This window comes from Cnephaeus nilssonii, assembly GCF_951640355.1.
Source record: "Cnephaeus nilssonii genome assembly, chromosome: 3".
In the NCBI taxonomy this organism is placed as follows: Eukaryota; Metazoa; Chordata; class Mammalia; order Chiroptera; family Vespertilionidae; genus Cnephaeus; species Cnephaeus nilssonii.
The window spans coordinates 52,680,399-52,693,372 of NC_137074.1; the positions used below are offsets into that span (position 1 = coordinate 52,680,399).

At 41.5% G+C, this 12,974-nt stretch overlaps 1 protein-coding gene across 2 annotated transcripts in view; it reads right to left on the reverse strand.

Annotated features, from left to right (window-relative positions):
• Nucleotides 1-5,867, reverse strand: part of PAK2 (p21 (RAC1) activated kinase 2) — a 102,518-nt gene extending 96,651 nt beyond the window's left edge. Inside the window, exon 1 of one of the 2 annotated variants that reach the window (XM_079766521.1) lies at nt 5,580-5,867. The gene's annotated coding sequence lies outside the window, so the exon portion shown is untranslated. Of the gene's footprint in view, nt 1-5,222; nt 5,496-5,579 lie in introns of those variants that run through there. The other variant, XM_079766522.1, reaches the window with a different exon arrangement.
• Nucleotides 5,868-12,974: the final 7,107 nt, after the last annotated feature.

A 12,974-nucleotide genomic window follows, 5' to 3' on the forward strand; every position in this document is an offset into this window, starting at 1 on the left:
ATCTTAAAATACACTTTGCTCTTAAGAAATAAATGCAACCCTAGCTGGTTTGGTTCAGTGGATAGAGCATCAACCTGTGGACTGAAGGGTCTCAGGTTCAATTCCAGGTTGTGGGCTTGATCCCCAGTAGGGGACATGCAGGAGGCAGCCAATCAATGATTCTCTCTCATCATTGATGTTTCTATCTCTCTCTCCCTTCTCCCTTCCTCTCTGAAATCAATAAAGATATATTTTTTAAATAAATAAATAAATAAATAAATAAATGCAAAATAAAACCTATCTTTCCAGAACCTATTAAACATTTGCATGAAACAATATTACCAAATGTAATAGCTTGATCAGGAAGATATTGATGCGGATTAAAAGTGCCCAAATAACTCATGTTTTCAGCGCATTGGAAATAAAGGTTAGAGGTTAACATGTTAAGATAAATATGTAAGAACAGTAATAATATCAAAATCATAATGAAGATCAGGAAAGCCTCCCAAAGAAAGCTATACACCAACCATGTCAAACTCAAAGGCTAACATGGGCCAAATAAACAAGGTTTAAGTTTATGTGGGCCGCAAAAAAACAAAAGCTTCAATTTTCATAGAAATGTAGGTTTATTTTGATAGAGACATGCTGAATACAAAGGGTTGAAATAAATGAGTAATCGTTAACATAAAATAATAGAACATTTTAATAAAAATTAATATATTTTTCTTGAACATTAACTTACCAGACACTGAATAATTGCACAAATTAATTAGTGTAACGCAAATAAACCTATTTTTTTTGTTCTCCAAAAGCGAAATATTTCCTGTTGTGCACACCAAACAAGTCAGTCCAAGACTAATGTAGTGGCCATCGGCTGCTAAAATATTCGCTGCTAGTATTAGTGGAGAGAAATGGTGTGCCTGTGCGTAAGGCGCATAAGGGAAATGAATGCAACACGATTATAGTAATCAGTCCTTAGCAAACGTTGTAGTTCGTTATTAATAACTATGTATAACAGGATATTGTAAAAATTAAGTTACAAAATTTTTATTAAAACCTTTCTTACATACCGTTACATTGGCTGGGCCTCAAAAATATTCGTTGTGGCCCCAGGCAGCCCACAGGCTGAGTTTGACATGCTTGCTATACACTAAGGCTGAGATTTGAAAGATGAGGATGAATTAAGTAGGTGACAAGAGAGAGGTCAAAAGGGGCACTTTTTTTTTTTCAGATGTGATGCTTACAATAAAACCATTATATTATTATTTTCTGAATCCCTATAATGCAACTTTCACACCAACGTCAAACTCCTAAAGACATTTTTATATCTGTATTTTATTTCAGTAGCCAAGCTATTTTATATTTTTAAAACTCTCTTACTTGCCCTCACCACAAGCAAAAAAAAGTCCAAAAGGATTAAAATTAAAATACAACAATTATTAAACGTACAAGACAAGCCCTAGCTGGTTTGGCTCAGTGGACAGAGCACAGGCTTGCAGACTGAAGGGTCCCGGGTTCAATTCCCATCAAGGGCACATGCCCGGGTTGCAGGCTCGATCCTCAGTGTGGGGCGTGCAGGAGGCAGTCGATCAATGATTCTCCATCATCATTGATGTTTCTATCTCTCTCTGCCTCTCCCTTCCTTTCTGAAATCAATAAAAATATTTTTTTAAAGTACAAGACAATATAGAAGAATGTTTGTTTTTTTTGTATATATTTTTATTGATTTTGGAAAGTGGGAGATAGAAACATCAATGATGAGAATCATTGATCGGCTGCCTCCTGCACGCCCACTACTGGGGATCGAGCCCGCAACCCCGGCATGAGCCCTTGATTGGAATCAAACCCAGGACCCTTCAGTCCACAGGCTAGTGCTCTATCCACTGAGCCAAACCAGCCAGGACGAAGAATGTTTTTTTTGATAAAGATGAAATGGGGAAGATCTTAAATAAAAAGCAAAGGATTCATATCTATTATGTATAAGGAGCGTATACAATTAGGTAAGAAAGTATGGATTGGTTGGGCCTTTTAGTAAGTGGATTTGGCATCTACTGAAACTTGAAGTGTACATTTAAGAATTCTTTTTATGAAAATACTTGCATACATATGCATGTGCACAAAGATATAAGGAGTTCATTAGGTCTTCAGTTTTAGTTGCTCAAAATTGAAACTAACATAAATGACCATGAGTAATTAAAGTAGAACTATGTAATGGAATACCTCATGTCTATTGAATGATGAGATACAACTATTAAGTATTGACAAGGAAAATAATATATAATAATCGATTTTGTAATTTAATAAAACTAAGGTAAAAACTATACACACTGTACTTATTTCTAATTGCATAAGTAAAACAAAATTATTAATAGTGAGTACCTCTAAGGAATGGGACTAGAAAGTGAGGAAAAACTAATGTTCACTTTTTACTCTAAATAATTTACTTGAACCTTTTATAATAAGCACATCCCTCTTCTGGAATTTAATTTTAAAATAAGGAAAAAAACCCACTAGCCTGTCATGATAGTTATCCTTAAGGGCTGAGAATAAAGTGATTTTTGTCCTGTTCCTTAATAATTTTCACTACTTTCCAAATTTTCTATGAGAAATATGCATATTTTTTAATCTGAGAAGCCTGTATTAAAAAAAAGACACCTGTATTTTATTTCAGCGGTGAAACTAATTTTTTTTCCTGAAAAAATAATTTTTAATTTAACAGTTATGGTCTCAGAAACTTGGTCCTGAGATTCCAACCTCTTTCACAAAACAGTCTTAAATCTAAGTTTGGGAGTAGAACATTTGAATGTTCTACTCATTTGGGAGTAGAACATAGAAGCAATTAAATGTAAAACCTATTTTAGAATGGAATATTAACTAACATTAAGCACTTAAGCACTGCATCTGCTAAGTTCTTTACCTGCATTGCTCTAAATTGCCCTATGAAATTTGTATGACACTGTTATTATTATTCCCAGTTTACAGATGAAAAAAAAATCAGGTCTTGGAAAGAATGCACATCTTGGCCAGGATCAAGTAGAAAAGCCAGGATTCAAACCCAGGTCTCCAGCTCCTAACCACCTGAGATATATGGAATAAGTACAAATGCACCTCGATATATGGAATAAGTACAAATGCACCTCAGAGATAATAAGCTAGCACTCAAATCTTGCATGAAGTGTTCAGATTGTCTACTGTTAATCAGGTTAGTGATCCTGAAATGAAGAAGTAGTGAAACTCAATTCCGAACACAGAAGAAAACAATCAGTGTTTCTTCAAGGCAATAGGAGCTATTTTTTCCTTCTCTGCTTCTTACCAAGGTACAAGGAGGATACAAGGGACAACTCAGATGGGTCAGTAACTTAACAACTTCCCTCTTATTAGTCTGAAATTAGTTAGCGCTCTCACTGAAATTAGACTTTTGTAAACAAATTGATCAGAACTCTGAAGCCTTAAACAAGGCCCAGTTTCAAGTTTCATCAGAAGTGTAAAATTTAGATAGCCAAAAGAAACATTAGACTTGAATATTAGAATAATCAATATTAACAGATTAAACATAGGAAGGATTTAACAGTAGCTACTTATTTTATCCTCAGCTATTTGAACGAGCTCTCTCTTTTAAAAAAAAAGTATAAATGAACGTTTATCCTTAGCTACCTGAACAAGTTCTAAGTTTTCTCTTATAATTGAAAAAGAAATATACACCACTGTCAACCATGTCTACTTGGAAACCAGCCTATCACAAACATCAGAGAAACATAGAAACCCCTATTCATTTGTTTAGTAGATATTCTCCAACTACAAACTTACTGCAACTTTATAAATTTGGTATTAAATATCACAAAGTCCAGAAGAATAACTCTGTGCATAACTGGTAAACCAGGAATCAAGGCCCTAAAGGAAGTGGACTGAATACCTAGGAGCTTTTTCTCAGTAAAAGTATCTGCTGATGGAAGGAACTATCAGAGAAGCTGACACCACAGACCAGGTTTTACACTCCAACATCCTATACCTTAAGCTTAACCCTTTAAGTTGAGGACAACTGACACGACCAAATGATGGCAGTACTGAAGCTCAGTACTAAGTCATCAGTAACAATGACTTTTTAGTGAAAACACCAAGTTCACTGAATTAAGGTTAATGTCTTTCACCAAAACCTGAAAGTGGGTTTAACGTATATTACAGGTCAAAAACATTTTGAGGTTCACTTTTCACAATGTAAATCAGTGTTCTTTGTAAATCAGACTTTAAAACCAGGGATGCAAAAACTGCCTTAAATCAATACCCTACATAGGAGAACAGGAGCAAAACTTTTCATGTAAGTTTTTTCACATCTATATAAAACATATAGAAGTGAGTATGAGTATGTTTTACAAATGCCACAGAGCATCTGGCAAAGTTGACAAGTTCTAACCTGCTTTAAAAATTACTATTCACTGCCTTCATCCCAATCTAACTTCATTTAATGTTATTCTTTTGGATAAACGCTACAACACACACACACACACACACACACACACACACACACACACACACACACACACACCCCAGAGCAAATTCTTGCACATTTCAATATCCTGCCTACCTATAAGAGCGGAAGAGTTGCACACAACAGGGGAAAAAACGTGACGTGCACAACCTTGATCCAAAACACAGCTCGTTGTGGTCTAATTTTAGGTCTAACCATTTTGATTTGTCTTTTTCACAGAGATTAAAAAAGAAAACCACAGGTCACTTGTGAAGGAGTGCTGAGACAATTCTGTCCATGGGAGTTGGCGTTATCTATGGAGGAGACAAAATCACGGTCACACCAGAGTGTTCCCACCAAATTTAGGATGCGAGAAGAGTAACACAGCAACTGACCATGGCTTTTCACACTTCAGTTACTGAACGAACTTTACATTTAAAGAATTAGCCCAAAGGTTAAGTCCACCGAGGAATCGGGGGAAGGGGGGTGGGGGTGGGTGCTGTTTTAAAGATAGCCAAACATGGTTAAAAGCCAATCTTCACCTAAATTACCTAAAGAAGCAAATCATCACCTCCTGGCTGAAGATCAAACAAAGTCACAAGAAGACCCCAAAGTTCTGTTCTTGAAGCGGAGGCCCTCAAACCCTCGGTAACCCACGTTTTGACGGATGCGAACTGTGGAAGGGTCGGGTTTTGGTGTGACCGTGGACAGGATCGTGACAATACGCCTGAGCAGTAGGACGGGGACCAGAGAAGCGGCGAGGAGGGCTGGGACTCACCGAGACGGGAAGAGTCCAGAAGCCCGAGCCGCGGGTCCCACAGCGAAGCAGACGGAGAGAGGGAGGCTGGGAGGCGAGGGAAGGGGGACGGGGAGAGGGGAGGACCGAGTCCAGGAAGAGGGAGCCCTCGCCGGCCCAGCCCGCTCCCCACTCGGGCGAACGCGGAGAAGAAAACAGCCCCGGGGAGCAGACAATGAGCCGCCGCCCCGGGAGCCCGGCTCCCGGCGCGCAGGTGGCGGCGGTCCCGGCCCCGCGCGGGGCAGGTCGGCGCCCCGGGCCGCCCGCGCCGGCCAGGCCGCGGAGAAGGAAGAAGGAAGGGGAGCGACGGCCCCGCGCCCGGCCCGTCTGCCCACTTACCCTGGCGAGGCACGGTCCCCGCCCAGCCGGGCGCCTCCGTCCGAGCTCCCGGCGCCTGCGGAGCCGCCCCGGGCAAGCGCGCGGCGCGGGGCGGGGAGGGGACGGAAGAGGGAGCGGGCCGGGAAGAGGAGCCGCGCCGGAGGCAGCCGCCCTACCGCTAGGCCGAGCGGCAGCCGAGCCCCGCAGGCGCCGGGAGGGGAGGGCAGGGAGGCTTCGGCAATGGCGACGGCCCCGGCTGGAGGGGAAGCGGAACAACCGCCGCCGCTGCGCGTGGCCACAACCCTGGGGGAGGGCGGCGGCAGGAGCGGAGAGGGGCGGGACAGCCCCTCCCGGAGCTGGGGGGGGGGGGGGGGGGGGGCACCGCCTCCCAATGGGCGGGCTCTGGCGGGAGCTGCCGGGAGTTGTAGTTGATGTGCACAGCTTCTCTCTCTCGGGGTGTGGGATGCGCTTCTCAGGGAGAGGCAGCCAGTCCCTCACCGGATTCAACACTGCTTCCACTCAGTTCCTGGCCCACCAAAGATGCTGACACAAGTCTGTTATATGAATCTGCTCCAGGACATTTGTTTCTGGGAATTCGTCCATTATCCATTTTACTTAAAAAAAATCCTATCCTATATCATTAAAGGTAATATGCAAATTGACCGAACGGTGGAAGGACCAGTCGCTATGACGCGCACTGACCACCAGGGGACAGACGCTCACCACAGAAGCTGCCCCTGGTGGTCAGTGCACTCCCACAGGGGGAGCTCCGCTCAGCCAGAAGCTGGGCTCACAGCTGGCCAGCGCAGAAGCCATGGTGGGAGCCTCTCCCGCCTCTGCAGCAGCGCTAAGGATGTCCGACTGACGGCCTAGGAGAGCTCCCGGGCTGCGAGAGGGCGCAGGCCGGGCTGAGGGACCCAACGAGTGCACGAATCTCGTGCACCGGGCCTCTAGTATATTAGTGTCTCTCTCTCTCTCTCTCTCTCTCTCTCTCTCTCTCTCTCTCTCTCTCTCTATATATATATATATATATATATATATATATGTCAAATTAATTGGCTGCTTCCTGCATGCCCCTTACTGGGGATTAAGCCCACAACTGGGGCCGAGCCTGCGATCAGAGAGGCAGGGGTGCCCACTTCCCAAGCCTAAAGCCTGGGGCGGAGGCTTTAGGCTTGGGAAGAGGCTGAGCCTGCGATCGGAGGGGCGGGAGGTGGGGGGGCCCTTCCCAAGCCTAAAGCCTGGGGTGGAGGCTTTAGGCTTAGGAAAGGGCCGAGCCTGGGATCAGAGGGAAGGGAAAAAAATCAAGGGAAACATATCCTCAGGTGAGGATAAAAAGAAAAATAAAGAAATGTCATATCCTATGAAAGACACATCTTGAAAATGCCTAAAGAAAGTTGTCATTTTTTTCTTGATGAAGGGACTGGAGTCTGTGTTGATGAAAATACCTTGGCGGCTGCAGTGACTGGCAGTGGCTGCAGCAGCGGGGTGATGGGGCTGGCGCCTTCCCCAGATCAGCCTGGTCGCCTCCCGGAAAGGGAGGCCAGACTGCGGCTTAGGTCTGCACCCAACGGGGAGCAGGCCTAAGCCATCAGTAGGACATCCCCTGAGGGCTCCCAGTCTGTGAGAGGGGGCAGGCTGGGCTGAGGGACCCCTCCCCAGTGCACAAATTTCGTGCACCGGTCCCCTAGTACTACAAATATTTGAGTGTCTAATATGTACCAGAAACGGTTAAGGCATCAGGGACATAAGAATGTACGAGTCACTTTGCCTTTGTGGCACTCACAAATATAAAAAAACAATAATTAAAATAGTGATATCTGGTATGAGGAAAACTGGGGAGATTGTTTTGAATAGCTTGACCAAAGAAAGCATCTTTAAGGAGGTGACATTTAAGCTGAGAACAGAGAGAGCCACGAGAAGCACCCAGGAGAAAGTATTCCAAGCAGAAGGAGGAAGAAAGGGGCTTGCTAAGGTCAGTTCAGAACGACTGTTTAGATGAAGCTCAGGGCAAGAAGGGTAGTGTAGTATGAAAACATTAGAGTAAACAATATTCAGGTCAGGAAGGATCTTGAATGCCATGGTAAAACTTTTGGACTTTTTTCCAAGAAGCTATTAAATTTAAGCACAGAGGTGATGTTATCTGGATTACACTTTAAGATCACTAGATTGCTACATAGAGAATGGAGTACAGAGATGCAAGAATAGAAGAGAAATGAACTAGGGAGGCAGTAATCATGACGTATACAAGAAAAATAACAATAGAAATGGACAAAAGTAACCAGATTGTGCTTATCTACAGTGTAGAGAAAAAAACTCAATTGATATGGAGAGTACAAGAGAAAGGAATTAAAGAGCAATATGGCTATTTATTATTAGATAACCTTAAAAACAATCCCATTATTGGCCCTGGCCAGGTACTCAGTTGGTTAGAGCAGTGGTCGGCAAACGCATTAGTCAACAGAGCCAAATATCAACAGTACAACGATTGAAATTTCTTTTGAGAGCCAAATTGTTTAAATTTAAACTTCTTCTAACACCACTTCTTCAAAATAGACTTGCCCAGGCCGTGGTATTTTGTGGAAGAGCCACACTCAAGGGGCCAAAGAGCCGCATGTGGCTCGCGAGCCGCAGTTTGCCGACCACAGGGTTAGAGCATTGTCCCTATATGCCAATATTGTGGACTCAATCCCTGGTCAGAGTACATACAAGGATGAATGCATGAATAAGTGGAACAACAAATCGATGTTTCTTTCTCCCGTCTTCTCTTTTACTCACCAGGATAAGTAAAATAAATCTTCTTCAAACATATCAAAGTGAAACTGCAAAATACCAAAGGTAAAACAACCAGAAAGAAAAGACATGCCCTGTAGAGAAACAATTGTAACAATGGGTTGCCAGTTGACAATGAAAAAATATTTTCAAAGTACCAAGAGAAAATAACCAAATTTAGAAGTGTATACCCAGCTAAATTATTAGTCATATGAGTGAAGGGAAAATAAAGATATCATCAAACAAAAACAGATATGTTACAAAACAGAGACCTACTAAGGGAACTCCTTGACTACCAGAGGGAAAAGGGGGTGGGGGAGGTAGAAGAGGGTATAGGAGACAAATGGTGATGGAAGGAGACTTGACTTGGGGTGGTGAACACACAATACATATGATGTATTATAGAACTGTACACCTGAAACCAATGTTACCCCAATAAATTCAATAAAAAAGGGGGAAAAAGAAACTCCTTAAAAATATATACTTCAGGAAGAAACTGATTCCAGAAGTAAGGTCTGAGATGCAAAAAATCAGGTAGATAGCTAAACCTACCATCCTATCACTGATTAGGACAATGCTGAAGGGCATACTTAGTCCATATTATTTCACTGTCTCTCAGCCTACCAAAACCTTCTTACATTCAATAACCTGCCAATAGCATATTTTGTGAGTATGGGGAATAATACAGATAGGTGTTGGTCACCTCACACTAATTTCTTTATCTCCATATCATATAAATCAGAATCAATTACCAAAATATATGTGAATAGCTTGAAATGAATAGGATATCTGACTAGAATAATCCTTAAACTCATTATATTCTGAAATAATTAGAGCTGCAATAGATTTTTCCAGTTCCCAAGCCATGTATATACCATCCAACATGAAAAATAGCTAAAATATCTCAATTCCTGGTAGAGTGGCTGAGAAACACACACACACACACACACACACACACACACACACACACACACACTCTAATCTCTGTTCCCCCCTTAGTTGAGGTTTCCTATCTCTGTCATTTTCACCCAAAAGAACATAACATAATACTTTAACCACAAAAGTAAAACAAATACTGGATCATAATAACCAAGAGAACAGTACCCCTTTTCTTGGCCTTAAAAAAAAAAAAGATGATATACATAATCACAAAACTGATTTTTTAAAATAAAGTGCTTATTCATTTTTAAAATATCCAAAGAATATACAGAGTTCAAAACCAGAAATGTTCTATCAAAAGTAATGTCATTTGGCCCAGCCACTGTGGCTCAGTGGTTGTGTCGACCCATGAACCAGGAGGTCAGAGTTTGATTCCTGATCAGGGCACATGCCTGGATTTTGGGCTTGATCCTCAGTAGGGGGTATGCAGGAGACAGCCGATCAGTGATTCTCATCATTGATGTTTCTATCCCTCTATCCTTCTCCCTTCCTCTCTCTGCAATCAATCTATAATAATAAAAGCATAATATGCTAATTAGACCGGACAGCCGAACGACCTTCTGGACGAAGCCGGGGTGCAAGGGCCAAGCCCCTTGCACGAATTTCATGCATCGGGCCTCTAGTAAAAACATCGTGTGTGTGTGTGTGTGTGTGTGTGTGTGTGTGTGTGTGTGTGTGTGTGTATTTATATTTATATTTAAAGTAATGTCACCTGCAACCACTTAGTAGGCAAGAATGGTCATATCCAAGTCTTCTTAACTGACATACACATTTTTTAATACTTTTGAATAGCTATATAAATGAGTAAATGGCTAAAACATGTTCTAAGCCACAATTTAGACAGGGTGGAAATTTTAGTCATTTTAAAGACTTCTACTATTTCTGCTTTATGGCACTGGGTTGCTTTTTTCAATATTTAAATTCTCAAACACATCTTCAAAAAGAAATGTTATGACTAGTCGAGCCATACATGTCAAAACATAAAAGATTCCCATAAAAACACCAGGCTATTGCCCTGGCCGGTTTTCTCAGTGGTTAGAATGTCGGCCCTCAGACCAAAGGGTCACAGGTTCTATTCCTGTCAAGGGCATGTACCTCGGTTGCAGGTTCCCTCAGCCCTAGTAGGGGCGAGTGCAGGAGAGACACAACCAATGGATGTGTCTCTCCTCCTCTCTCTAAAAAAAATCAATGGGGAAAAAAATGTCCTCATGTGAGGATTAACAAAAAACAAACAAACAAAAAACCCAGAATGTTTTAGGAAATCAGTTATAGCATATAAAAACATATATCATATCCCTTTAATCTATTTAAAACAAACAATGCCAACATAACATGGTTTTAGTGGTTTTGGTTTTGGAACATACTTGCCCTAAAAAAATTGCCCTAAATAAATGGAAGGGCATGCTTGCTTTACGGCACTTACTTTATTTTCTAATTTTTTTCCCAAAGTAAAACACTAAATCAAGACTTTTCAAAAAAAATCAGCAATGTTATTTTTAATACAGATGTGGTACAGAATGTTTAATTACAGGAGGGCAGAGATTCTAATTAAATAAAATTGAAAACCCTTATTACCCCCAATATAAAATTACTAAATTAATGTCTCAAAAGAAAATACTAGTGTAAAGCTTTATTTTTTATTTTTTTTGTTAATCCTCACCTGAGGATATTTTTCCATTGATTTTTAGAGAGTAGGAAGGGGAGAGACAGAGAGAAACATCAATGTGAGAGAGACACATAGATTGGTTGCCTCCCTCCGGGGATGGAGCTTGCAACTGAGGTACATGCCGGGGACCCTTCAGTCCCCAGGCCAACGCTCTATCCACTGAGCATATCAGTTAGGGCTGGTGACAGCTTTAAATCACACCATTATTCACTAAGATTTATGATTTATCAATTACATTCTCCACCACTTTGGCAAAAGGATGAAGTTTTTTTAAAAAAAACAGTTTATAAATCTAACATAGGAAAGACTGTATATAAGTCCATATTTCACTTTTTACGTATAAGAATAAAACAGTAAAGTCAAGTGTCTTGCATACTCTAAGAACAGCACAAATTTGTCACAAACTTAATGCAGAAGCTGATGTGAGGTGTATTCAAAATGCAGAAATGAAATATATGTATGTACAGAATTCTGAGACTATTTACAAACAATACACTGTATGAATTTATTCTTTTTAGCATAGTTGTATTAATAAAATAGCTTTTTGGTTCTAAATCAAGACCTCTTATTTTTTTAAAAATCACCTGAAGATACAAAAAGATTTTTTGCAAATGTATAACTTAATACACTCTTTCTGAACTGTCTTCCTGACAAATTCAGTACTAAATCAGAACTAAATCTTAGTACTTAGTTTCATCAAGTCCTTTGACAATTCATATATTAAAAAGCAAAAGCAATATAGCCCGGCTGGTGTTGCCCAGTGGTTGAGCATCGACCTATGAACCAGAAGGTCATGGTTCAACTCCTGGTCAGCAGACATGACAAGGTTGCAGGCTCAATTCCCAGTAGGAGGCATGCAGGAAGCCGCCAATGGATGATTCTCTCAACTTTGATGTTTCTCTCTCTCTCTCCCTCTCCGTTCCTCTCTCTGAAATCAGTAAAAACATATATATATATATATACTAGAGGCCCGGTGCACGAAATTCGGGCACGGGGGGGGGGGGAGGGTATCTCCTCAGCCCAACCTGCACCGTCTCCAATCCAGGACATCCCTCTCACAATCCGGGACCTCTGGCTCCTAACTGTTCGCCTGCCTGATTGCCCCCAATTGCCCCCCTCTGCTGGCCTGGTTGCCCCTAACTGCCCTCCTGCCTGCCTGGTCATTCCCAACTGCCCCCCCCCCCCGCTGGCCTGGTCATTCCCAAGTGCCCCCCCCCCCCCCGCTGGCCTGGTCACCCCTCACTGCCTCCCCTGCCGGCCTGGTTGCCCCTCACCCCACCCCCTCTGCCGTCCTGGTTGCCCCTCCCTGTTCCCCCTGCTGGCATGGTCGTCCCACGCAGCCTGCTGTTCAGTTGTTTAGTCATCCCTCACTAACCCCCCTGCTGGCCTTGTCACCCCACGAAGCCTGCTGTTTGGTCATTTGGCCGCCCTCACTAACGCCCCTGCTGGCCTTGTTGCCCCACGCAGCCTGCTGTTTAGTTGTGACTGTGAGAGCATCCTGAGAAATTTGCACATTACCCTTTTATTAGTATTGATTTTTTTTAAGCAATGTAACATATAAAAGAAGAATGGAAATGTTTTAAGGAATAATCAATTTTGATATTAATATTTTCTTAGCTATTTTATTTTAATATTTTCTTTAAAACTCTGGATGACTTCAATATTCTCATAAAATTAAGATTTAAATAAACTTATTCATCTAACTTATTTTATTCTTATTTATAATGATTTTCTCAATTTTTAGCTTAAACTGAAATGTTTCTATTCACAAAATGAGAATAATTTGTCTCTAATATATAAAGTACTCACTTTTGTAACCCAAATGAGGATAAAAATCACTTCTCACAAAATAAATAGTAATGTAAGAGAATTAAGTTTCCTCGACTAGCACTAGATGCTTGAAGATTATCAAATGTCTACACAACAGAGCACTCAATTTTGGAATTAGTTGAGAATGATCCAAAATTTCCTCCAGTAGACATAATTTTAGCCAAAAATGAAGACAAAAGACAAAAGTAATGACAATTCTAGAAGAATGC